Source organism: Trichosurus vulpecula, chromosome X, assembly GCF_011100635.1.
Source record: "Trichosurus vulpecula isolate mTriVul1 chromosome X, mTriVul1.pri, whole genome shotgun sequence".
In the NCBI taxonomy this organism is placed as follows: domain Eukaryota; kingdom Metazoa; phylum Chordata; class Mammalia; order Diprotodontia; family Phalangeridae; genus Trichosurus; species Trichosurus vulpecula.
Genome location: NC_050582.1, coordinates 52,620,391 through 52,647,880, shown reverse-complemented (window position 1 = coordinate 52,647,880; position 27,490 = coordinate 52,620,391). Strand labels below are relative to the sequence as shown.

General features: G+C 42.4%; 1 protein-coding gene across 1 annotated transcript in view; it reads right to left on the bottom strand.

The window, feature by feature from the left end:
- LOC118832924 (A-kinase anchor protein 17B) overlaps positions 1-24,765 on the bottom strand; it is a 45,649-nt gene extending 20,884 nt beyond the window's left edge. The window contains exons 1-2 of the mRNA XM_036740317.1: positions 24,707-24,765; positions 24,216-24,291 (exon numbers count right to left, since the gene is read on the bottom strand). The gene's annotated coding sequence lies outside the window, so the exon portion shown is untranslated. The remainder of the gene's footprint in view (positions 1-24,215; positions 24,292-24,706) is intronic.
- Positions 24,766-27,490: the final 2,725 nt, after the last annotated feature.

Below are 27,490 nucleotides of genomic sequence, written 5' to 3'. Positions count from 1 at the left end.
CTCTGCCAAACAATGTTCATTCACTGTACCCCTCCAACTGAAATCCTCCTTTTTTGCCTCCTGGAGAGGTGGAGGCAACCTTGGAATCCCAAATGCCCTCCAAGATGGAAAGGCTTGCAGTATAGACCCAGTAATCTACTGTACGACTAAACAACCGGCATCCAATGATCAGTTGAGCTAAATTCGGGAAAGGCTCATCACCCCGTTGGCCAGAGGTAATGAAATTTTTGGCCACAGCAACACCTTTAGGACTTCTACTAAATCATGGAGGGCTGTGATCACTATGGTCAAAGAAGTACCCCAGATCCTTTAAGTATCAAAGCTCACTGCAAGAAGTTTCAGAAAATCACTAGCATCCATGCAATATCCCAGTTTTAACAATGGTATTCTTTTAAAAACAAAACAAAATAATAAGCTGTCCATGGTATTTTATGCTTGAATACCAATAGCCTCTGTAATATTCTTGATAAATTCTCAGTTATCCTTTGCTTAAAGATCTCTGCTGACGGGAAATTCACTACCTTCCCCCACCCAAGGCTGCTTCTTCCACTTTGAATAGCTCTAATTCAGGAGTTCTTAACCATCTTTGTGCCTGGACCCATTTGGCAGTACATGGCAACCTATGGACCCCTTCTCAGAATCTTATTAAATGCATAAAACGAAAGACATAGTGTTACCAAGGAAACCAGTTCTACTGAGACAGGCAAATTCACAGATCCCTTGAAATCAGTCCATGGATCTCTTTTAGGGGTTCATGGACAACAATCTTCTTAATTAAGATGAGATGATTCATCAACAGCCAGCCTGAATATGCCAGTCTGAAATCCAGTCAAAACTGACATTGGACATGCTGCTGTGAGTGGTGCCTGAAGTCTACACAAGATGGTTCTAAAACAAACCTTACTTGGAATGTAAACAAAAACTGGCAGGATCCTCAAACACACTCCTCTGGCCTGGGCTCAAAAATGGGCCTTCAGAAACAACCAAATTCTTCAATAAAATTTTATTTTACAAAACTGTCTCTCAACTGCAAGCAAGGGCAGCATTTACTAGCAATTTCTCTCTCCCAGCAAATGTACTGCAGTAACGAAGATCTTGATAAAGGCCTAATTGCTCTTTTCACTTCATTCTGACGATCATGGAATTAACTTTTTTTGAAAACACTCTCCTGTGTTCTTTTGGCTTCTGCTTTGAGTTTTGCAATCAAAAGTAACACTGTTGAGATAATCTGTTTTCCATTTTATTTTTACAGGCAAATGAGAGTTCTTTTAACCTTGGGAAAAGTTACAGTAACATAATGTTTGGACAGCGCATTCCAGTAATATCTTGTGAACATACTTTTATGCTGGAATTTTAAAGCCTCCACACACTTCTTTTATGGAAGGAAAATTGTGGATGAGGCCTCAGAGACAACCTGAGCTGACTTCTTTAGTCACTAGGCTTCTTATCTGTGAGTAACGGAACAGTGGGCTGCTCTCACGAGCTAGACCATGAAGACCCTGTACCCTTTTTCTAAATGATCCCAACCAACAGCTCCTTTAATTTCACCTCTTGAGAGATAATGGCATCAATCTGACAACTCCCTCCAAACCTGACTGTCAAGAAGAGGAAGTGTGAGGCAGCAGGGGCAATGAAACCAGCGCTGGCTCTTGAGGCAAAGGGCTGGGTCATTAGAGCAGGATGTAACCCTGAGCAAGTGATTTCCCTTACCTGGGCCTCAGTTTGTTCATTTGTAAAACAAGAGGGTGGACTAGATGGCCTCCAAGGGCCCTTCCGGCTTGAGATCTGGGATGCCAGACACAGTCGGTATGATTTCTTTGCCTTTTTTCTTGCTAGACCTTTAAACCTTGAAGCTGTGGTTCCTCTGCAAATGACATTTAAGATGGTAATAATTAAACCTGACATTTCTCTAAGTCAGAGGGCCACAAATCAACCTCACCAACTGCCTTCTTGTTTTCTGTAGCACAATTTCAATGGTTCTTATGAAAAAATCAAAATCAAACTCAATTGATAGGTGTCTATTAAGCCACCTTCCATGTGCCACGCACTGTGCTGGGTCCTGGAGTCACAAAGCTCCAAACGAAAACCTTACGTTTCACCCGAGGAAACAAAAATGTCTGCTGGCTTTTCCACAAAGGCCCTGGGAATGAGCAATGTCCTGTGACAACTGGCACTTCATTAAGCTGAACAAGATAAATTCAGCCATATGTTTCGCAGAATAGCTTAAACCTCTCCAATAAGAGATGACTGATGCTTGACCTCAGAATTGCCTGAATGTGGCCAATGTGTTTTCCCCCTCAAAACTACCAATTTCATAAATCATAATGGTCACAGGAACAGAGAACTAGAGCAGGAAGGGACCTCTAAGGGCAAGGGACTTATCCAAGATCACACATAGGATCCTAGAGCTGGGGGTGGGGCATCTAATATGACATCTTCACTGTAGAGAGGAGAAACTGAGGCAAGGAGAATGGGCCCAAGGTCACACATAGGATCCTAGAGCTGTGGGCGGGGGCATCTAATACAACACCTTCATTGTACACATGAGGAAACTGAGGCACAGAGAGTAGGTCCCAGTGACTTAACCAAGGTCAGGCAGGAAGTAGTAGAAGCCTTTGGATACCGGAAATTTTCTGGGCACATGAAAAAGGCTTTGTAGAAATCAATAATCATACGGCAATGCTGAACCCTGGACAATGAAAGCTACATTTCACGATGCATCAATAGGTTTTGCCAGCCTTCAGTCTTTAAACTTTATCTTTCTTCAAAGAAATTCACCTAAAGGCTCATTGAGAAGAAAAAGCCTTGGTTTGGGAGTTAGGAAACCTGAAGATATGGGTTCACTGCAGCTTGTCATACCCCGAGCTAACTTCTTAGTGTCTGCTTCCCATGTTAAGAAAAGGAATAACATCCTACTTCCTTCTCCATGAGAGTGTAATGAGAGGATGGAAAAGCACCATGTGGGCACAGCAGAGTGGCAGGTGGAAGGTCTAAGTCAGTGGACCTAACGCTGCCTCAGTTTCTTCATATGTAAAATGAGAGAGGTAGGATATATGACCTCTTAAAATGAAGGTGCTGGGATAGATGACCTCAAAGGGCCCTTGCACCCCTAAGGCTATGCTCTTATGGTGCCCAAGGCCTCACGGGGTTATATTATACCAAAGGCTTGGAATCTCATAACACATTCAACTTATCACAAAGATATCAATGCACAATGGGGAACAAAATTGCCTAGACTTAATCAAGAAGCATTTATTAAATGCTGACTAGCTGTCAGATCGTAGGTGCTGGGGATACAAAACCAAACAAACCAAACAAATCCCTACTCTCAAATGAAAAATGCACATTTCTAAGTGATTCAAAGATAGTGTCCCACCCCTGAGCCTACGCCTACCTTGCAGACTCCTACTGTCATCCCGACCATACCATAGCCGTGTGGCTAACCTCTCTCAGTCTGTTTCTTCGTCTAGAAAATAAGGACAGTAAAGACTGCCACCTCATCGTGAGGATCCAAAATCAGCTACTGGAAGGTACTTTGGAAACCACTGAGTATTACTGAAAAATCAAAATTCAAAAAATCAAGTATTGCTGAGATGAATGTGTGAGATAAGACCAAATTGGGAATGTGGAATTAAAATACAAAGAAGGTTTGTCCAAGCAAGGCTGCTGCCAGAGGAGTTGTGTTTGGGTGGTCAGCATGTTATTGCTAAGAACTCCACAGACTCTTCCCTCAGGCAGCTCCTCAGAAAAGTCTCTCCCTTGACATGGGCCAAGGAGCCAAAACTACCAAGTCTCTCTTTCACAGCCATTGATTTAACCCAAGATCAGGCCTCTCTCCTATCACCACTAATAACAAGAGGGTGAATGGCTCAAACAATCGAACTCGCCATCTCTCTCAGCTGGATAACCAGCTAATTATTCAGAGGGACAAACACACTCATTTAAGAACTGTTGCCAATCTTTTTCTTTTGAACCGAATTTTATTCTCACAATCTGAAATGAGGCAACAAGATTCCTACTGATGAGTCGCCACCTACAGGGGAAACACACACATTAAATGAGGCAGTGCCCTGCATTCCTACTGGTGCTTTAGAACAAAATTTCCCAACCATTCCCAGGCCATGGCAACATTCTCGTCGACTTGCCTGGATGCCCAATGTAGGGGATTATGCACAAGGCCCTCGGGTGAAAAGTCAAGGGAAGAGGCCTGGGCACCCCAATATGGAAATTATGTTGGAAAAGCTATCTCAAAGAAAGAGGCAGAGGAAACCCAAAGCTGAACCAAGGGTCAGTCAAGAAAACCCTTTCCAAACTTTTGGCGGGAACATCAGATCAACTGTGTGGTCCAGAGTAAAGAGTGCCAAATTAAGGAGACCCGGGTCCTACTTCTGACTCTTTCACTAACTCTCTGTGTGACACTGGCTAAGCCCCTAAACCTCTCTGGGCCTCAATTTCTTCACAGAACAATTATTTAGCAGTATGAGCTAGGCACTGTGCTAGTTTCTGAGGATATATGGCAAAAATGAAACAGTCCCCGCCCACAAGGAGCTTACAAATCTATCAGGTGAGATAATGTGTGTGTGCATGTATTTGTGTGTGTATGTATGTGTGTGTGTGTGTATCTGGACTGGAGCTATGATTCACTGGTACCGGAAACACCCAGGGAGGAAACTCCTTCTACCAAGGCAGATCAGGACTGCGTCAGCACCCTATCATCTTAGAGAGTCACCTGAGACATTGAGAGATTAGGTTACAGCTGATATGTGCCAAAGGTAGGACTTGAACCCTGATCTCATTTGGCGGTCAGTTCTCTATCCACTACGGCATAATGCCTTCTCATAGATATGTATGTGTGTGTCTATGTATATGTTTGTGTGTATGTATGTATTTATATATATAGATATATAGATATATAGATATATACATGTATACATACACATATATACACACACATATACAGACTTACACACATATATACACACAATTATCACACACAGACATATCTAACTGTACACAGAGACATACACACACATACACACATATGTATATACACATCTATACATATACGCACACATGTATACATATACACATACACATATATATACCCACACACATATACAGAATAAAGATTAGGTCATTTTGGTAGTGGGAAGCACCAGCAGCAAAAGGGGTTAAGGGTGGATAGGAATCAGGAAGGGGCATGTGGGAGGTAGAAACTGAGCTGAACTTTGAAGGAAGTTAGGGATTCTAAGAGGTAGAGGTGAATAGGAAACACTTCAGTGGCATGGGAGACAGCGTGGGCCTCTAAAGATAGGGAGATAGGAGAAGAGTGGTAGGCAAAGGGACAGCCAGACTCATTTGGCTAGATCACCGAGTACATGAATGGGAGGAATGTATAATCGGCCTGGAAAGGTAGGCTGTGAAGAACCCAACATGCCAAACAGAAGAGTTTGCATTTGGCCTGAGATAACAGGGAGCCACCGGGGCGTGGATCAGGGGAGTGATGTGGTCCAAACTGTGCTTTAGAAATCTCACTTTGGCAGCTGTAGGGCAGACGTATTGGAGAAGGGAGAAAGTGGAGGCCATTTCAGTAACTCAGGTGAGAGGCTAGGAGGGCCTAAACTGGGCTGGTCTCCATGTGAGTGGAGAGAAGGGGGCAGGTTTGAGAGATGTTGTAGAAGTGGAATCTACAAGACATACACATACACATGTATAAATATATATTAAACACATACACAAAATATGTAAATACATATGTACACACATACATAACATACATGTGGGCAGAGAGACAGGATTTGAAGATGACTCTGAAGTTGTGATCTTGGGGGACTGGGAGGATGAGGGTGCCCTGGGTTTGGATCTGTTGAGTTTGGAATGCCACCCTAGAGGATCCCCAGGTCCAAATGTAACATAGGCTGTTGGAGCCATAGAGCCAGAGCTCAGGAGAGAATTCAGCACTGAGGTGATCCAGATCTGGGATTAATCTGTATAGGTATGATAATTAAACTGATGGCATCGCCAAGTGAGATCATACAGGAAAACAACTGTTAAATCTGTGAAAAAGCACTAAGCATTTTAAAAAATTCTTCCCAAAAGAAAAAGAAGAAAATGTTGAGAGGAGGGCCCAGGCCAGAGCACCGGGGACTCCGACTGTTGAGGGGAGAGAAATAGATGCTTCTCCTCCATCGAAGGAGACGAAGAAGGCATAGACTTGATGGATAGAAGGAGAACCAAGAGAGAACAGCACTGTGAGAACCCAGAAAGAAGAGTCCCCAAGGTAGGAAAGGCTAAGCCACAGGATCAGATAGAGCAGAGAGGTCAAGAAGGAGGAAAACTGACAAAGGGGATGGCCACTAAGAGATCAGAAGGAATTTTGGAGAGAGAAGCGTCAGTTGAGTGATGAGTCTGAAAGCCAGGTTGTTGAGGAGAAAATAAGAGAGGAAATGAAGGCAGCAAGTTAAGCCAGCTTTTTTCTAGGGGTTTGGCTATAAAAGAGAAGGAAGATACTGGGTGATAGCTTGATGGCAAGATCAAGTGAGATGTTGTGGAAGGACTTTTTGTTCTACTAATGTTAGAAAAGCAACTGACAGAGGAGACCTGAGCATGTTGGCAAGCAGCAGAGAAGGAATCTGGACATTAAAGAGAGAGTGTGTGATGATTACCAGGACAACACACCAGAGGACAAGGGATCAAGGGCACATGTAGAGGGGGTGGCCTTGATAAAAAGGCCTATTTCATTATGAGAAACTGAGGGAAAGGAAGAGAGAGTGGGGGATGACATCAAGGGATGTGGTGTGAAGGGGAAATAGAGAGCTTGAAAGAGCAAATGGCTTCCATTTTCACAGTAAAGTAGGAGAAAAGGTCCTCAACCTTAGAGGACAGGGGAAGGGGAAGGAAGCTTGAAGACAGAAGAAGGTCTGGAAGAGCCACTGTGGTGAGTGCCATGGAGAAGCAATTGGGAAGGAATCGAAGGACTGCTTCATGGTGAAAGCCAAGTCGAGATTCAATAACAAAAATCTGTAGTGCAGTACATGAATAGGAACAGGGAATGTGGATGATGGGGACATGGCAAGGCACGAGTGACGAGAAGACAAGAGGCCAAGGGTTCAAGAGTAGACAACAGTGTAATGTGGAACTAGTCACCTCCACAGTCAAAATTGCCAAGTAGGGAAAGGCGGAACAAGTGAATGACCTCGGTGGGGGAGGGGACAGGTGGGGAGAGGGGAAAGGAATCTGTGATCATTGAGGTAGGATATTTGGTAAGATGAAGGGAGTGACCCAGGCCAAGAGAAGAAGAGGTCATGGGAGTTGGGGAGACCAAGGAACTGGGATGCTCTGGTGCTTAAAGGGCCATTACCCAGCAACATGTGTGTGGAAGGCCCTAGTACAAGGGCAGAGGATAGAAAGGAAGACTATAAGTCAGGTAACTGTATGGATATGTATGGATATGACTTCCTTATTAGAAAAGGTGGTCATGAAGGGCTCTAATGAACAGAGTTCCTATCCCAGTCTTTATGTCCCAGCTAAGAACAGGGCTTGTGAGTCAATAGGGAATATCGAATTCAAAAATTAAAGTCCTATTGTAGTTCTCAGCTTGATTAAGCCCTTATGTTTTTGTTTTTGTTTAAGTAAAAATGTCTTTATTTTGACTGGGTTTCTCAATGTATAGTTCAATCTGATGACAGTTTGGAACTGGAACAATCTAGTCCCCCTAAATTCCATAATGCTACAAAGGGCGACCCCTTTTCCTAGAAGTGGGTCCAATAGACCCCTGTGTTTTTTAAGGGTGCATCACAGTTATGAAGTTTAGATTTACAAAGACTTTTGAGAGGCAACAATGACGAAGGTATTATTATGTCAGGCAGTGTGCTAAGAGCTTTTTACAATTTCTATCTCATTTGATCCAGATGGGGAAACTGAGGCAAGTAGTTTGTTTTTTGTTGGTTTTTTTTTTTTTGGAGTGACTCACCCAGGATCACACTTCTGAGGATCAAGCTTCTGAGGCTGGATTTGAACTGCAGTTGGCCCAACTCCAGGCCCAGCGTACTCTGCCCTATGGTGTCCCCTAGAGGCCTCTGGTGGCACACTCTTCCCTCCCACCCTACACACACAAAATAGAAATATAACTGAAATTATATTGGATTTAGAGTCAGAGAACTTGGGTTTGAGTACCAATTCTGTGACTATCTATTTAAGCTTGGGCAAGCCCCTTATCTTCTCAAAGCTAACTCTAAGCTCTGCGCCTATGAAATGACTGATTAATAGCTGTTCCGTTAACAAGTCTTAGGCCTTCACAGATTTGCATACAATAGACGAGTCTCTATATAAACATATTCATATACCTACCCTAACATCCAAACTGTAACAAAGATCTCAATACTGTACTAGCAAACCCACATAACACTGTGTTACGACAAGAACGGAGACTGGTATCATCAGATTTCCTGATTTAAAACCTTCAATCTCCCACTTTAAAACATTTAGCTCACATCGAAATCAATCCAGTGACTCTGAAAAAACCAACGAATAGGGTTAGAGGGACTCAAGGGAGAAAGCGGAGGATCTGAAAGCTAGTTAGTCATCTAATAAAGTAACAGCTTGTCAGTCAATTCCAAAAGGTTTTATCCCACAGCCACTATGTGCCAGGCACTGTGCTAAGTAGACAGTAGGGTTACAGAGACAGTAAGGAGACAGTCCCACCCCTCAAAGGGCTTACATTTCACAATGGGGATATAGCAAATTCACGGATAAGCACTTACTACGAGCCAGATCCTGTGCTAAGCGCTTTTTAATTATTCTCTCATTTCACCCTCAACAATCCTGTTATTCCCCATTTTACAGTTGAGGAAACTGATACAAATGGGGGAAATGACTTGCTCAGGGTCACACACCTAGAAGTGTGCAAGGTAGGATATGAACTCAAGTCTTCCTGACTCCAGGCCCAGCCTGGATCCACTGCATCACCTAGATGCTGGATAAGCACATACAAGATATGTACCAAATAAATACACTGATTTTTGGCGGGGAGAGGAAGGAGTACTAAGAACTAGGGCCTTGAGGCCACAAGTTCCCCACCCCTGAATTAGGGGAATCAGGAATGGGCTTTTGAAGAACATGATACCTGAGTTAAGCCTTGAAGGGAAGCAGGGGTTCAAAAGACAGAGGTGAGTGAGCATTCAAGGCATCAGGGACAGCTTGTGCAAAGCATGGAGACAAAAGATAGAATGTCCTAGACGGAGAATAGCAAGTAAGCCAGTTTGCGAAGCGGAGTGACACTTGAAGGAAAGGAAGGGCCCTCTACACAGGGAAGTTTGGAGGTGGGATGGGAAGACAATGAGCTCAGTTTGGGAAATGTTGACTTTGAAATGTCTAAGGGGACATCCTGGTGGAAGGGTAAAACAGGCTGGTGGAGATGTGGACCTAGAGCTCAGGAGGAAGATTAGGGCTGGATATAAGATCTGGCAGCTGTCTACACAGAGATGACATTTAAATCTATGGGTGCTGATCAGATAGTTAAGAGAATACAGAAACTGAAAAGGAGAAGGTCCAGGACATTCACCAGGACCTCAGGTCTCAGAGGGGCAACATATTGATGATGAAGCTGCGATTAATCAAGACGGCATTTATTAAACACCCAGTTGGTGTCAGGCTCATAATACAGAGACAATAATGGAACTCTCTGCTCACATTCTCCTGGGGCAGAAGACATGTACATTGAAGTATACAGAAGATGATTTGGGTGGTGAAAAACACTGGTAGTTGGGAAGGGGAGAAAAAAATTCCAGAAAGACTCCATGTAAATGGCGGACTTTAAGCTGAACTTGAAAAGAAAAGAAGTGTCCCAAGAGATGGTGGTGAAGAAGGAGAAAGAGGAAGAGGAAGGAGGCTAGGAAGAAACAGGTAGAAAGAGAACTATGACAGTAACATGAAAACCGAAGGAGGAACCAGTATCTAGAAGGAGGTCACCGTCCCCTCTGCTAAATAGTTGCCTAAATTGCTTTAGGGGGTAGTTGGCAGGGGGGGGGGGTGCTGGAGTGGATAGCATGCTGGCCCTAGAGTTAGGAAGACCGGAGTTCGAATTCAACCCGTGACCTCACTTCACCTCTGTCTCAATTTCTTCATCTGTAAAAAATAGGATCGATAATAGTACCTATACCTGGAAGGATTGTTGTAACGATCAGATGGGAGGATTGGTAAAATGCCTAGCACACAGGAGGCATTGTATAAGTGCTAGGTGTTATTACTATTGTGGTTACTGTCATCATTCAATATATATTTCTTAAAAGCAAGCGCTATAATTTCTTTCTGGACCACTGGTTTTTCCTCAAGGCATCTTTGCTATGGAATTCCCCTAAGGCAGCTAGGTGGCCCAGTAGATAAGAACTGAATTTGGAAGACTTGCATTTAGACCTCATCTGAGACACTTTACTAGCCATATAAACCTTGGCAAGTCAATTAACCCATGTCGGCCTCAGTTTCTTCATCTGTAAAAGTGGGGAGGTATTATAACAGCACCTACCTCACAGGGCTGCCAGGAGGGTCAAATGTCATATCTCTAAAGCACTTTGCACACCTTAACGTGCTATATAAATGCTATTATCTTTTTTGATATCCTGATATATAGAATTTTAGAAAGGGCAAATGTAGATAAATAAAATCCTCATGAAATTTAAGCTATCAAAAATTATATGAAAAAATACTCTAAATCACTAATAATTCTTTAAAATGCAAACTAAAGCAAGTCTGAGATTCTGATTCAGGCCTGGCAAAGATGACAAAAATGGAGATGACAAACAGAGCAGTCAGGGGAAAACAAGTACACTTGGGCATTGTGGGTCAAAGAAAATGAACGAGAAGAAATCTGAGCTATGAAAAAAAATGCTCTAAATCCGTAATCCAGCAGACTGGCCAAAATGACAAAAGAAGAAAATGAAAGGGCTGTGGGAAAACAGGTACACTCATGACTGTTGGTGAAGCTGGGAATTGGTCCAGCCATTGTGGAAAGCAAGTTGGAACTCCGCCCGGAGAGTTACCAAATTGTGCATGCCCTTTGACACAGCAATACTACTACTATGTCTACACCCCAAAGAAAGGGAAGGAGGAGGAAAAGGATCTGTACGTACAAAAGTAATAATCGTAGTACTCTTCATGGCGGCCAAAAATTGGGTCCTAGAGGGGTTTCTTCCCACTGGGGGATGGCTAAACAAACTGGGGTTATATGAACATAATGGAATGTTACTGCGCCCTAAGAAACAAGAAAATGGAGAGCGTCAGAGAAAGGCGGGAATACCTCTATGATGCGATGCAGACAGAAGTGAACAGAAGTAGGAGACTGATTCATACAATGATGAAAGAAAAATACAGGAAAATACCTTTGAAAGACTTTGGAACTCTGATCAATGCAATGCTAAAACGCAACTCTAAAAGACAGAAGGTGAAACACACCATTCACTTCCTGACAGAGAGGTGATGAACTCAAAATGCAGAAAGGTTTCTACATTTTCAGCCGTGACTAATGTGGGAATTTGTTTTGATGGCCTCTGTAAATATGTATTGAGGGATTTGGGGGTTTTTTAAATTGGTTTAATTGGAGGTGAGGGGGAATTGACAGGCTAGATTAATAAAAAGATACTATTAAAAAGGTAGCCATGAATAGCATTCAAATTAAAAATTTCAAAATTTCTTCATTTTTAGTTTTTGAGTCACTGTTTTCCTTATACGCAATGCCACGGTCATAGAAACTCAAGCAGGGATTCCTCATCTTTTTTTTTTGTCTTGGGCCCCTCTGATAGCATGGGAAAGCCTAGGGACCCCTGTTCAGAACCATGTTTGTAAATTCCTAAGATAAAATACAGAGGATGGCAAAAAACAAAATAAAACCCAGTTATATTGAAATAGAGCTATCCAAATATTTTGTAAAACCAATTCCTGGACTCTAGGTTAAGAATTCCCTGCCCTAGACTATGAGTAAACAGCAAAAAGATGAAAGAGGACCGACTGCTCACTCTTGGTCTCTAGTATTTACCGAATCTGCCACTAGAAAATGAATGTTAGAAGAACCAATTCTGACTTATGGTGGAAGGAAGAATATTGAACTCAGAGACCTGACTATGGGAGAGTGGGAAAAGCATTGACTAGAAAGTCAGAGGACCTAGGTCTTATCTCACCTCTACCACTTGACTAGCAAGTAAGTTCCCTTGCCCCACCCAGGCTTCAGTTTCCTCCTTTGTAAAATGAGGACTTGGATTAAGTGGCCTCTGAGGTCCCTCCTGGCTCTAGATCTGTAGCACTGGGGCCTGCAGTCAGGACGACCTGGCCTTCAAATCTGGCCTCAGTGCTTACCAGCTATGAGACCTTGGGCAAGTCACTCTGTAAAATGGAGATCATAATAGCACCTGCCTCTGAAGGTTGTTAGGAGAATTAAATGAGATAATATTTGTAAAGTGCTATGCAAATGTTAACTATTATTATCAACTTTATGATCACAGTTTGAATCCTAGTCTTTTACCTCCCCACAACTCAATATTCTCCAATGTTAAAATAGGGAGAATGATTCTTGTCCTACCAACCTCCCAGTGTTTTGGAGTGGAAGATCCTTTGTAAACCTAAAAGCCCAGAGAACTGTGACTTAGTATTCAGTCCACAAACAGCAGCCCCGTTCAGAAAATGATTCTCATGCCATCAATGGGAATTTAACAGGTTATTATCACCTCTATCATCAATCATCTCTAGGCAAACGAGTCCCATATTGATCGGTGAATTGCTTGATCGCTCTCTCTCTACATATATCTATCTATATGTCTATAGCTCTATGCACCTATAGATCTAGATATATCTATATCTATAAAGACATAACTAATCTATACATATATCTACAGATCTATATAGCCTTATAGGTAGGTATAGAGATAGAGACATATAGACATAGAGATATCCCCTACCCTAATCTCCCTCTTGAACTCCATTCCCACATTGTCAACTGCATTTTGGATATTCTGAATGTGATGTCCCATAGGCATCTCAAACTCCACAAATCCAGAAGAGAATTCATTCTAATTTTTCCCCCAAATCCTCCCCTCCTCCCAAATTCCCTATTGCCATCCAGGATACCACTATCCTCCCAGTCTCCTAGGTTTATAACCTCAGTCAACTCATCACTGTCCCTCATGTCCCCATGATCAATCTTACCAGTCTTATCAATTCTACATCAGCATCTCTCATACTATCCCTTTCTCTCCACACACATAGCCAACACCCTAGTTCAGACCTTCATTGCTTTTCACCTAGAATACTTCTACAGCCCCTTAATAGGTCTTCTTGCCTCAAGTCTCTCCCCTTTCCAATTCATCCTCCATTCTGCTGCCAAAATGATTTTCTTTTTTTTTTGATGGGGGAAGGCAGGGCAATTGGGGTTAAGTGACTTGCCCAAGGTGATACAGCTAGTAAGTGTGTCAACTGTCTGAGGCCACATTTGAACTCAGGTCCTCCTGACTCCAGGGCTGGTGCTCTACTCACTACGCCACCTAGCTGCCCCAAAAATGATTTTCTTAAAATGCCCACATAGACATAGGTCTGGCCACTTCCCTACTCAAATGGCTCCTCTATGATCTCTAGGACCAAACAGAAACTTATGTTTGGCATTCCATTATCTTCCCAACCTGGACCCTTCTTACTCCCCTCCGTGTACTCTATGATCTAGACCAGGGGTGGGGAACATGCTACATCCTCAAGTGCAGCCCTTTGACTGAATCCCAACTTCACAGAACAAATCCCCTTAATAAAAGGACTTGTTCTGTCAAACTTGGACTCAGTCAGAAGGCCGCACTCAATTATAGACCAATTTCCCTAATGAATATAGATGCGAAATTTTTAAATAAAATATTAGCAAAGAGATTACAGCAACTTATCTCAAAGATAATACACTATGACTAGGTAGGATTTATACCAGGAATGCAGGGCTGGTTCAATATTAGGAAAACTAGGGGCAGCTATGTAGCACAGCGAGTAGAGCACCAGCCCTGGAGTCAGGAGGACCTGAGTTCAAATCCGGCCTCAGACACTTGACACACTTACTAGTTGTGTGACCTTGGGCAAGTCACTTAACTCCAATTGCCCTGCCTTCCCCCCTCCAAAAAAAAAAGAGAAAAAAAATTACGAAAACTATCAGCATAACTGACCACATCAGCAACAAAACTAACAGAAATCAAATGATTATCTCATAGATGCAGAAAAAAGCATTTGACAAAATACAATACCCATTCCTATTAAAAACACTAAAGAGCATAGGAATAAATGAAGTTTTCCTTAGAATGAAAAATAGCATCTACCAAAAACCATCAGCAAGTATTATATATAATGGGTATAAGCTAGAAACATTTCCAGTAAGATTGGGGTGAAACAAGGATGTCCATTATCACCACTGTTACTCAATATTGTACTAGAAACCTTAGCTTTAGCAATAAGAAAAGAAAAAGAAACTGAAGGAATTAGAATAAGCAAAGAAGAAACTAAGTTATCACTCTTTGTAGATGATATGATGATTTACTTAGAGAATCAAGTAAAAAATTACTTGAAATAATAAACAAATTTAGCAAAGTTGCAGGATGTAAAATAAACCCACATAAATCATCGGCATTTCTACCTATTACTGACAAAGACCAACAGCAAGAGATAGAAAGAGAAATTCCATTTGAAGTTACTGTACATGTTATGAAATATTTGACAGTCCACCTGCCAAGACAAACCCAGGAACTACATGAACACAATTATAAAACAGTTTTCACATAAAGTCAGATCTAAATAATTGGGAAAATATCAGTTGCTCATGGATAGGCCGAGGTAATATAACAAAAATGATAACGCTACCTAAATTAATTTACTTATTCAGTGCCATACCAATCAAACTACCAAAAAATTATTTTATAGAGCTAGAAAAAACAATAACAAAATTCATTTGGAAGAACAAAAGGTCCAGAATATCAAGGGAATTAATGAAATGCAAGGGAAGGTGGCCTAGCTATACCAGATCTCAAATTGTATTATATTACATATAATTGTATATGTATTATATATAAATTATATTATTAAAATTATATTATAAAGCAGCAATCATCAAAACTACTTGGTACTGGTTAAAAAATAAGGTGGTAGATCAGTGGAATAGGTTAGGTACACAACACACAACAGTCAATGAATATAGTAATCTACTATTTGATAAATCCAAAGACTCCAGTTGCTGGGATAAGAACTCACTATTTAACAAAAAATGCTAGGAAAACTGGAAAATAGTATGGTAAAAACTAGACATAGCCAACATCTCATACCCTATGCCAGGATAAAGATATAAAGACTGATACTATAAACAAACTAGGAAAGCAAGGAATAGTTTACCAGTCAGATCTATGGAAAAGGGAAGAATTTATGACCAAGCGAGAAATAGAGAACATTATGAAATGCAAAATGGATGATTTTGATTATATTAAATTGAAAAGTTTTTGCACAGAGCCAATGTAACCAAGATTAGAAGGGCAGCAGAAAGCTGAGAAACAATGTTTATAGTCAGTGTCTCTGATAAAGGCGGCATTTCTCAAAAATACAGAGAACTGAGTCAAATTGATATGGATAGGCAGTTTTCACAGGAAAAAATTAAAGCTATCTATAGTCATATGAAAAAATGCTCTAAATCACTATTGATTAGAGAAATGCACATCAAAATGACTCCGAGGTACCACATCACACCTATCAGATTGGCTAACATGACAAAACAGGAAAATGATAAATATTGAGGAAGATGTGGCAAAACTGGAACACTAATGCATTGTTGATGGAGTTGTGAACTGATCCAACCATTCTGGAGAACAATTTGGAACTATGCCCAAAAGGCTATAAAATTGTGTAAACCCTTTGACCCAGCAATACCATTTCTAAGTCTATATCCTAAAGAGATCATAAAAATGGGAAAACTATTCACATTTACAAAAATATTTATAGCAGCTCTTTTTGTGGTGGCAAAGAATTAGAAATTGAGGGGTCCATCAACTGGGGAACGGTTGAACAAGTTGTGGTATACGAATATAATGGAATACTATTGTGCTATAAGAAAGGAGAAGCAGACGGACTTCATAGTAACCCGGAAAGACTTATATGATCTGATGCTGAGTGAAGGGAACAGGACCAGGAGAACATTATACATGATTACAGACACAGTATCTGTGATGGCTAACTTTGATAGACTTGGCTCTTCTCAGCAATTCAAGGTTCTAAGACAACTCCAAAAGACTGATGATGGAAAATGCTATTGACATCCAGAGAAAGAACTATAGAGTTTGAATGTAGAGGGAAGGAGACTATTTGCTCTCCTTTCCTTTTGTTGTTTTGTTGCGTTCCTTCTTTCTCCTGGCTCCTCCCATTAGTTGTAATTCTTTGTTACATCATGACTAATGTGAAAATGTGTTTAATATGAATGTCTAAGTAGAGCCTATATCAGATTGCATGCCATCTTGGGGAGGGAAAGAAAATTCAAAACTCAAAATCTTACAGAAGTGAATGTTGAAAACTAAGAATAAATAAATAAAATTTATATATATATCTACACACACATATATATATATATATGTATATGTGTATACATATTTATAAAAGAATATTGCTTTTCAGCAAATACAAGATGGCGGCTGGAAAGCAGGGACTAGCGTGAGCTCCGTACCGAGTCCCTCCAAAAACCTATAAAAAATGGCTCTGAACCAATTCTAGAACTGCAGAACCCACAAAAGAGCAGAGGGAAGCAGGGCTCCAGCCCAGGACACCCTGGAGGGTCTCTGGGTGAGGTCTATCCTGCACAGAGCTGGGAGCTGGGAGCGGAGCAGAGCCCAGCGTGGGCGGTGCAGACCAACCAGACCAGGAGCCGGGGGGAGCATGCCCTAGCGCCCTGAATCAGTGAGCTGCAGCAATTACCAGACTTCTCAACCCACAAACACCAAAGACAACAGAGAAGGTTAGTGGGAAAAGCTGCGGGAGTGGAAGGAGTTCCTGGTTCGGCTACCGCTCCAGGGGCAGCGGAGGTGGGACAGCTACTGAACTACAGCTGCAGTTGCTTCTGGCCCCAGGCCCACCTGGTGGGAGGAATTAAGTGGCAGATCAGAGCAGGAGTGAAGAGCCTGATGAAGATCTAAGTCCAGTTCAGGTTGGGGGTTCTTGGGGAAGGAGGAGTGCTGGTGTGGTAGAGCTGGTGCATCCCCCCAGGCTTGGAACATAGTTCTCTTCACTCTACAAGCAGTCATACCCCGCTGAAAAACTCAAGGGTCAAGTTAGTTGACTGGGAATATGGCCAGGCAGCGAAATTGCACCCAGATTCAGTCTCAGACTTTGGAATCTTACTTTGGTGACAAAGAAGACCAAAACATACAGACAGAAGAAGTCAACAAAGTCAAATAGCCTACATCAAAAGCCTCCAAGAAAAACATGAACTGGTCTCAGGCCATGGAAGAGCTCAAAAAGGATTTGGAAAAGCAAGTTAGAGAAGTAGAGGAAAAATTGGGAAAAGAAATGAGAAGGATGCGAGAAAACCATGAAAAACAAGTCAATGACTTGCTAAAGGAGACCCCAAAAAATACGGAAAAATATACTGAAGAAAACAACACCTTAAAAAATAGACTAACTCAAATGGCAAAAGAGCTCCAAAAAGCCAACGAGGAGAAGAATGCCTTGAAAGGCAGAATTACCAAATGGAAAAGGAGGTCCAAAACACCACTGAAGAAAATACTACCTTAAAAATTAGATTGGAGAAAGTGGAAGCTAGTGACTTTATGAGAAATCAAGATATTATAAAACAGAACCAAAGGAATGAAAAATGGAAGACAATGTGAAATATCTCATTTGAAAAACCACTGACCTGGAAAATACATCCAGGAGAGATAATTTAAAAATTACTGGACTACCTGAAAGCCATGATCAAAAAAAGAGCCTAGATATCATCTTTCAAGAAATTATCAAGGAGAACTTCCCTGATATTCTAGAACCACAGGGCAAAATAGAAATTGAAAGAATCCACCAATGGCCTCCTCAAATAGATCCCAAAAAGAAATCTCCTAGGAATATTGTCACCAAATTCCACAGTTCCCAGGTCAAGGAGAAAATACTGCAAGTAGCCAGAAAGAAACAATTTGAGTATTGTGGAAACACAATCAGAATAACCCAAGACCTGGCAGCTTCTACATTAAGAGATCGAAGGGCTTGGAATACGATATTCTGGAGGTCAGTGGAGCTAGGATTAAAATCAAGAATCACCTACCTAGCAAAACTGAGCATCATGCTCCAAGGCAAAATATGGAATTTCAATAAAATAGAGGACTTTCAAACTTTCTCAGTGAAAAGACCAGAGCTGAATAGAAAATTTGACTTTCAAACACAAGAATCAAGAGAAGCATGAAAAGGTAATCAAGAAAAAGAACAAGAAAAAGAAATTGCAAGGGACTTACTAAAGGTGAACTGTTTTGTTTACACTCCTACATGGAAAGATGATGTGTATGATTCATGAGACCTCAGTATTAGGGTAGCTGAAGGGAATATGCATATATATACATATATATGTATATATATCTTTATGTATATATATATGTATATGTGAGTGTGTATGTATGTGTGTGTATATATATATATACATATATATATATATATATACATATATATATATATATATAGAGAGAGAGAGAGAGAGAGAGAGAGAGAGAGGGCACAGGGTGAGTTGAAGATGAAGGGAAGATATCTAAAGGAAATAAAATCAAATTAAGTGATGAGAGAGGAATATATTGAGAGAGGGAGATAGGGAGAGATAGAATGGGGTAAATTATCTGGCATAAAAGTGGCAAGAAAAAGCAGTTCTGTAGGAAGAGAAGAGAAGGCAGGTGAGGGGGGAATGAGTGAACCTTGCTCTCATCAGATTTAACCTGAGGAGGGAATACCATACATACTCATTTGGGTATCTTACCCCACAGGAAAAAAGGAGGAAGAAGATAAAAAAAAGGGGGGGATGATAGAAGGGAGGGCAGATGGGGGTGGAGGTAATCAAAAAAAAACACTTTCAAAAGGGGACAGGGTCAAGGGAGAAAATTCAATAAAGGGGGATAGGTTAGGAAGAAGCAAAATATAGTGAGTCTTTCACAACATGAGTATTGTGGAAGGGTTATACATAATGATACGCATGTGGCCTATGTTGAATTGCTTGACTTCTTAAGGAGGGTGGTGGGAAGGGAAGAGGGGAGAGAATTTGGAACTCAAAGTTTTAAAAACAGATGTTCAAAAACAAAAAAAAAAAGTTTTTTCATGCAAGTAGAAAATAAGATACACAGGCAATGGGGCGTAGAAATGTATCTTGCCCTACAAGAAAGGAAGGGAAAAGGGGATGGGAGGGGAGTGGGGTGACAGAAGGGAGGGCTGACTGGGCAACAGGGCAACCAGAATATACGCCATCTTGGAGAGAGGGTGAGGGTAGAAATGGGGAGAAAATTTGTAACAAACTCTTGTGAAAATCAATGCTGAAAACTAAACAAAAAAATAAAATAAAAAAATTAGCAAATAAAAAAAAGAACATTGCTTTGGTATAGGAAATGGTGAGCTGGTTGATTTAGAAAAACATGGAAAGATTTGGACTTATGAAGGAAGATGCTATCCAACTTCAGAGAAACACGATGGGAGGAAATAATCATGGTGCGGTCTTGTGTATGAGTGTATATGTGTATATATGTGTATGTTTATAGATATCTATATGGTTTTATATATACACATGTAAATATATGTGTATGTATATGTGTATACAGACACATACACACACACACACACACACACACACACACAGATCTCCATGCTTAATTGTAGCCTTCTTTAGGGTGGTGGATAGAGGAAGGGGGAAAATAAAGAAAAAAATACACAGTAGAGAACAAAAGAAAACCTACATGGAAGCAAAAAAAAGCTGGGCAGCTTTGAAAAAATGTGCTATTTATTATATAGGTTTTCTTGAAATGGAAATTTCTTGTTTTCATTGAATCGTCTCTTATGCTCTGCTATGTACATGACAATGTATTTTTTTCTTTTCTCATGTTGTATTTCAGTTTAAATTTTTTTTAAATTACAGAAAAAGGCCACACCCAAGGACCTAGAGGGCCTCATGTGGCCTCAAGGCCGCAGGTTCCCTACCCCTGATCTAGGTATGGTAACCTTCTTAGCATTCCTCATACACGACACTCCATCTGCTATCCTATGTCTTTGTACTTAATGTCCCCCAAGGCTGGAATGTTCTCCTTCCTCACCTCCACCTCTTAGAATCAGTGACTTCCCTCAAGACTCAGCTTAAGTGGCAGCTTGTACAGGAAGACTTTCCCTGCTTCCCTCCCGCCTCCTCTCCCTGCCCCTTTCCCCCACACCAGCATTCTTTCGAAGGCAGCCTTGAAACTACTCTGGATACATCATTTGATACTGTTCGGTCATTTTTCAGTTGGGCCTGATTCTTTGTGACCCTATTTGGGGTTTATCTTGTTAAAGGTACTAGAGTGGTTTGCTGTTTCCTTCCCCAGCTCATTTTACAGATAAGGAAACTGAGGCAAACAGGGTGAAGTGATTTGCCCAGGGTCACACAGCTAGTAAGTGTCTGAGGCCACATTTGAACTCAGGTCTTCCTGACTCCAGGCCTAGCACTCTATCCACTGCCAGGGAAACAATATATGCAACGACAAAATTAGCAATAGAACTGAAGGCCAAAGAACTATAACCACCAAATTTGGCACCAGAGATGATGTGTCTCTTTGCAGATGTGGGGGACAACAGTTATGGAGTATCACCTATGGTGGCAGACTCTGTCTGATGGTTGCTAGTGCCACCTAGCTGCCCATATACATCACAGATGCCTTGTCAAGGAGTACTTTGGGTTTTTCTTTGCACCCCCAGGATACGCAAGGCCTGGCCCATAGTAGGTGCTTAATAAATGCTTATTGATTATTCTAGGAGAAACTGGCACTTGGGCAAGGTTCTTAGGGAACAAAGGGGACTATTAAATTCATGCTATTTAACTAATTTCATCATACTGAGTTCTAGCTTAAAAAAACCCAAATGCCCCTCCACTCACTCCTTGTTTCTTTCCTACCATAAAAACTCTAAACTCTGCTTTAAGACCCTCAATAATCTGTCTCCAAACCACATGACCCACCTGCCTTTCCATTGTTCTCCAACCCATACCCTTAAATGTAATTTCAGTGGCCTGCAAGGACAGTATTTCTCATCTCTGCCTTCAATGTGGGACCCTTGCCTTGATGCCTGGAACATCCTATTTCCTGTCTATCCAAATGTTACACATCCTTCAGGTGCTCCGGCCTCTATAATCCTCCCTGTTCTCCCTTAGTCCTGACCTGCTACAATACCAGACTAGGAAAAGAAGACATTGCTGAGGGAGTTATGAATTGGTCCAACCATTCTGGAAAGCAATTTGGAATTATTTTTTTAAAGTGACTAAAATGTCTATACCCTTGAATCCAGAGATGCCCCAGACAGAAAGATCTCATATATAGCCAAATCTTTACTGTGGTACTTTCAGTGATAGAACTAAAGACAAGGTAGGTGCCCATCAACTGCAGAATAGCTAAGCCAATTATGGCTCACAAATACAAGGGAATATCTCTGTGCCAACAGAAACTATGAACATGAAGAATTCAGAAAAGCACTGGGAAGATTCATATGAAGCTGGGCAGCATGAAACATAGACAATGACCCAAAAAAAAGCAACCAAACAAAGAAATAAAACTGAAGGCTGTGGAACTATAATCGTCCAGTTTGGTACCAGAGAAGAGCTGAGATGGGTGGCTTTGTTGGACGCTTTTCTTTCCTCTTTCCTTTCTAATCTTTATTAATAAGGGATGGATGACTGGGTAGACAGACATATTTGGAAATTAAGAAGATGGAAAAACAAGTACCCTTGTGTATTGCAAGCCAAAGAGTTGAATGGGAATTTTCAAAGGATTGATGTCAAAAGACATTAAGAGAAAAATAAAATTTTACAAAAGACATGCTGTATACCTAGTATTATATAGTTCTTAAGAGTCTCTAAAACATAATTTGGGTACCTGATTTTGTCCATTTTCTTGCTTCCCCAACTAGGTTAAAAATTCCTTGAGTGCGTGGACCACGTGCCACAGTATCTAACATAAGGCCCAATAGGTAGTGGGCATTCGATACTCACCAATAAACTAATTCCTTTAGACTCAATTTGAGAGCACCACACTGGGTTGTTTCTAAGCCAATACCAGTGGGATCCCATCAAGGCAAGGGAGACCCTACACCAACACATGGGAGGAAGAGAAGGAGAGTCAATTGGCAATATAACTTAATTAATTTAACTCCTTCTCCTCACTTCCCAAAATTCCTTTCCCAGTAAGGTAAGGGTTAATAACAGTAAGGTAACAAAAAGCATGTCCTCAAAGGAGCTTTGATTTTTTTTTTGGGGGGGGGGTTGGTTTTTTGTTCCTCCTACACAGGAACAGAGGAGGGGCTAGAGTCCCAGAGGTGAGGAACCTACAGCCTCGAGGCCACATGTGGCCTTCTAGGTCCTCAAGGGCGGCCCTTTGGTTGAATCCAAACTTTACAGAACAAATCCCCTGAATGAAAGGATTGGTTCTGTCAAACCTGGACTCAGTCAAACAGCTGCACTTGAGGACCTAGAAGGCCATGTGCTACCTCAAGGCTGCAGGTACCCCACCCCTGGGCTAGACTACAAAAGCAATCTTTTGCTATTGCACGATGGTCATTAAGAAGTTAGCAGATTGTTGCATGAGTGTGTACCCAGACTGCTAGGACAAAAGGGGGTGGGGGAAGTAAGGGAGAGATTGAAAAGGATTTTTGGAGTTATTATATAAATGAACATTTTCAATGCCATTATTCTCTATGGTAGATCAAGTGATACTGGCCATGTAAAATCATATCCACTCCAGCAAAACCTTAAAGCTTCAGGATGGTACACACAAGAAGCAATTTTTGAATCTCGCCTAGGGCATACACACAATTCATTTTTATCTGACTAGAATGCAAGGGGTCCCCACTGCTTCAGTGAAGTTTCAAGCCATTGATAACCTCAAACTGCAGTAAGACTTTTGGGATACCTTGTAGAATGCCTCTCTCTCCTGGTTCAATTCCCTAAAAGCTTAGGTAGACAACCTCACAAACCAGCTCCTCGCACATAGTCTTTAATTACAGGAATCTCTGAGATGAAGTAAATGTCTCCCTGTGCTTTAGTCACATGCCCTATCCCAAAGAAGACCCTTAAATTTAAAAAAAAATGCTTTTAGGAAGGTTACCCACGCCTGAAGAACAACAGGATTCTACTGGTGAAGAAGGAAATGAATGCTCAGAATTCTATTACTTTTTAAATATCAGCATTAATTTTCTGCCAACATATTCCCAAAGGAATCTTCTCTCAACCTGAAGAGCCCATATAAAAAATGTTTCATGGGAATCACAATGGAAAACAAAAAAAGAAATAAACACAAGCCCCTTTAATAGCATGGGCTTCAAGCTGGAGATCAGTAGCTGATACAACTGTCATTCGAGAAAGAATGTGAAAATGAAATCAAAATTTCATTACATCTTAAGACCTGCCACCTAGCTAAGAAAGAAAACCCACAAAGACAAAATAATGCAACAAAAAAAAAGCTCCATGTTGGAGCCACAAGGTACCAAGCAGAGATCCTTGTAATAGGTTTAAAGATATAGATACACACACACACATACACACACACACACACCTATATTAAATAGCAAGAGAGCAAATACAAGGGGAGAAGAAGGATAGGAACAAGTAGAAGGATTTCATTATAAATCTTGGATAATGGTTTTGTTCAGCCTCCTCTTTGTGGATTCTCTTCCCCCTCTGCCCCCCCCCCCCCACCAAGTGAGACCATACAGTGAAGTGGAAAGGCAGCAAAACTTAGCCATGGGACCTTGTGTGGCTTCCTCAGTTTCTTTCGCTGTAAAGCGAGAGGGTCAGATTAGCCTCCAAGGTCCTTTCTAGGCTCTAGCTCTAGCTACAATTCTCTCAAGCTTACAATCAAAAAACGAAAGACGTGAAGCAATACGGCAAATTTTTTTTCAGTTCAGGCACAAGATTTCTCATAACCAGAACTGGAAATAAGGTCACATCTATGCAAAAAAAAGAGGGAAAGAAACTGAAAGCTTACGTGAGAGCTTCAACGGCCAAGGAAAAGAATTCTGCAGAGGGTCAGCCCAGCCTGATGCCTCTCAAACTTTAACTCACTGCAAGACAAACAGGAACCGGGTGAGGGCACACACGTGCCAAAGGATAGGGAATCTCTCATGTGCAACTTCTGGGAGCCACTCAGTCTATAAAGAGAGTGACGCTTAAGCCAGTCTAGGATGGCCACGGGGATTCCAGGACAAGTGCAAATAAATATCCCTTGCTAGGGAGGGCGCCCCTGGAGCCAGACCTTGAGAGCAGCACCTGCTCGGAGGCTGGCTCTCGGCTGCGAGCCCGCAGTCGGGCCGCGGCAGCCTCGGGGCTCGCCCCCTAGGGGCCGTCAGGGAGCCCGGGAGACTAAGCCTTCCCCCCGCCCCCACCGCCAGCCCGCTCCTCAGGAGAGCCTTCCCACCCCCAATGGCCCGAGGCTCGGGGACCGCGGGGACCGGGGACTGGCAGAGAGTGGGGCGTTACCGCTGGCTCCCGGTTCGGCCAAGGCCAAGGGCAGGCGCCCTTGGGGCTCCCGCTCCCGCAGTCTCGCGCCCCCGAAAGCCACCGCGTCGGTGGCAGCAGCAAAAGCAGCGGCGACGATAGCGGTGGCGGCTGAGGCAGAAAGGCGGCGGCGGCGGCGGCGAAGGCGGAAGTGGCAGTGGCGCGGCGGCGGTGGCGGCAATAGCGGTAGCGATAGCGGCAGCAGCAGCCCCGGCGAGCAGAGCAGCGGCGGGAGTACCACGGCTAACGCCTGAAGGCCACGCCCCCCTGCCCCCTGGCGCTCACCTTCCACCCTCACCGCGCAGGCGCGCGCCTCTCTCCCACTCTCCTCATCCACCCCAGTCTCTCAGCCAACCGCCCGCCAGCTCCTTCTAGTACCCAGTCTCGTCCAATGGCCGCTCCTTCCCTCTCGTCGCCCCGCCCCCTCTGCTCCGCTCCTCGGCGCAGCCGCCGGATTGGTCGTCCGTAATCGGTGGAGGCAGAGGACAGATCCCGCCCCCTAGACAGACCTCGGCCAATGACTTCTTCCCATTGGAAATCTCAAAAATCCATGCTACTGCTGCAGGCAAAGTTTTGCCCGCGCTCCTCTTTTCCTTTTGCAAAGTGGCATAAAGTCTTGGCACTGTATGATGATATTTGTAAACATTAATGCAGCTGCTAGTGCTCTGCATGCGGGTCCCCAGAGCCCTAGCCCTACTGTGAAGAAAGGAGTTCAAGACTTTCACTCCCTAAACCGAGGAAGTCCTGAGCAGTATTTGGGAGGGAGGCGGGGTATTTTTGGTAATCTTAGAGCAGAGATCTAGATCTGCTAGAGACCTCAGAAAGGTCTCATTTTACAAAGTAGGAAACTGAGGCCCACTGATCAAATCCCATAGTAAAAAGCAGAGCCAAGGCATAGCTAGGTGGCCCGGTAAATAAAGCAGCGGCCCGAAAGTCAGGAGGACCTGAGTTCGAATCCAGCCTCATGCACTCAACAGTTTCTAGCTGTGTGACGTTAACCCAAATCACTTAAACCCCGCGCCTGCCTTGCCAAAAAAAAGAAGAGAAGGCAGAATTCGAACGCAGATCTTCCGATCCCAGAACCAGGGCTCTTTTCACTGTATCATGTTGCCTGCAGTGGGAAGGGGAGAGATATAATGGCCCGGAGATGAGCTCCCGGAAGTCCTTGGAGAAGGCAGTGATTGAAAGAAGAAGGAATGGTAGCTTGGATCTATCGAGCACGACTGTAGAGCTAGCAAAGCCCCCTAAAGCCCCTCTCTCCCTACCCCATCAAATCAAAATAAGAACCATTCATATCAGTTGGCTCCCTCCCAATAAAGCCCCTTGATAGTAAATCATTAGATAAATCATTAGCAGGACATATTTTTTTGAGAACTAAATTTTTATAACCTTGCCGGTGATTTTACTGATGCCGCAAACTCCCCATGAGTAAACTTCTTCCAATGCAGATCATCACCTGCCCTGCGATTCGGAGTCTTAGAGAATCCCTGGCACTCTGTGACGTTGTGACTTGAGGGGAATCTCATAGCCACTACCTAGCATATGCTGACATCAGCTGTTTGTGCACGCCTCTGCCTTTTTGCTAAATTATTCTTGCATGTTTCCTAAAATAATGCTACTTTCAGTTGATACTAGAGAGATTGTATAACAACTTCATCCGTAGGAGTTTAGACAACTTTTCAAAAATCATTTTATTTCCTTTCTACAAGTTAACAAAATAGAAATTGAAAAACAACATAGCATATTGGAGAGAGAGCTGACCTTAGACTCAGGGACACCAGAGTTTAAGGCCCACGTCTGAAACAAACCAACTACAACATGGCAAGGTTGGTCTTGGTTGCCATGATCTGCTCTTGAGTAAGCTGTGTTTATTCGTTGCTTTCTCTTCTAATGCCAAGGTAATTTTCTTAAATGCAGATATGATCATTACTCCCCTACTCAATAAATTCCATTGACTTCCTATTGCCTCTATGATAAATAGAAAATCCACTGTTTGGCTTTGAAAGCCCTTCACAGGTTGGCCCCCAACCTACCTTCCTAACCTTATCCATTGCTCTGCCTTCCCCCAACTCTCTGCTCTAACCAAAATGGCTTTTCCATTCCTCACATGTGATGTTCTATTTCCCTCTTCTCTACCTTTGCACTCACTGACTGGCCTTCATGTGTTCCTGGGATGTTTCCTCCTCAGTTCCACCTCTTAGAAACCCACATTTCTTTCAAAGCTCAGCTCATGCATCACCTACCTAAAGCCTTTCCTGATCCCCCCAATGCCTCGCTCCTCCTCCCAAAAATCACCATGTATTTATTTCATATATCTTATATGCATTGATTTATGAGCATGTCATCTCCTCCATAGAGTATAAGCTCCAAAAGGTCAGGTACTGTTTCACTTGTCCTTGTCTCCCCAGTTTCCAGCACAGCGCCTGGCACTGGTACCTACTAAAAGCTTGTTGACTGACTCATTGATGTTCACTAACCATTGCACTTATAGTATGTTCCATAATTTTACCAGGGACTGAAGTCAAGCTCAACGCTCTATAGTTTGGCAGCTTCATTCTCTTCCATCTTTTGGGAAGCAGGACAACATTTGCTTTCTCAAGACGTGTGACACCTCCCCTATTCTCCATAATGTTTCAAATGTCACTGACAGTGGCTCACCAATCATCTTCAAGGACTCTGCTCCACAATGTTCCTTAAGAAAATGTCCTGGGTCGTCTTCTTCTTCTTCTTTTTTTGAAAAAAAAAATTTTTATTGTAAACAAATAG